This window comes from Gregarina niphandrodes (genome assembly GCF_000223845.1).
Source record: "Gregarina niphandrodes unplaced genomic scaffold scaffold00169, whole genome shotgun sequence".
NCBI lineage: Eukaryota > Apicomplexa > Conoidasida > Eugregarinorida > Gregarinidae > Gregarina > Gregarina niphandrodes.
In genome coordinates this window covers 3302-4291 of record NW_011646052.1, presented here as the reverse complement: position 1 = coordinate 4291, position 990 = coordinate 3302, and positions in this window count along the sequence as shown.

The following is a 990-nucleotide window of genomic DNA, read 5'->3' as shown; positions in this document are numbered from 1 at the left end:
TGTGGGAAATTCGAGAATGTCCTTGCCAAGTGCCCACCAAGTACATTCATGACATTCACTGATTCATGTCACGTTGACAGTAATGCAAGTCAGTGAATGCCATTTGTGCGGTTACTTATTTTTTTGGGTGGTTGGAGCCTTCCGTTGCTCAGCTCCAGACCGACCTCACCGACAGTCGGACGACGACCTCCCATTCCTTTCTTTTGGTGGCTCGATTACGCTCTGTGCTTCCATCAGGCTGAAAGCCAGGCTGAAGGTGTTCATAGTATCAGTCTGCCGGGAATTGAACCCGAGTCGCCTCGATTGCAACGAGGCACTCTACCCTATACCACAAACGCTGAAGAAGTAACAATACTTGAGGGCCGCGGGCCCACTACCGATCCGACCCACAAGAAGCCAGTTCAGTCCACAAGAAGCTAGGCCGAATTATCGAGGGGCGGTGAAAGGAAGCCTTCTGCCGGAATCGGGTCGGCGACCTTTCGCTCTGCTTAGCGAATGCTCTGCCCACAAGCAAAGAAGACTGGCGACTGCCGGTGCACAACCTGAGGTTGCCTCACATATCGAAGACCCTGTTGACAGCTGCCCTGCACACATGCAATAACCTTCTCCACAAGCGGAACAACACGCGGGTGAAATGTGGAGCATTCGCTCGGCAAGCGAAAAGGTCGCAGGTCGGATTTCGGCAGAAGGCTTCCTTACCCCCCCATAACTGAGGTGCCTTTTTGCAACTGAACTGCCCATAAGCTGAGAAGACTGGCCACTGCCAGTGCCCGTTCACGTGCTGTTCGGCTTCTCGCGGTTCGTTTGCCGACCCCGCCGACTGTCCCACTACGACCTCCCATCCCAGTCCCTTGGTGGCTGGTTCATGCTCTACCCTCCTGTGTTGGTGAACGGCCTGGGTAGTGATGTACCGACACAAGACAATTGAGTCCTTCCGTGGTTCCCGACCGCAAACACAAGCTCCCGACTGCTGGACGGCGGATTGTTTGT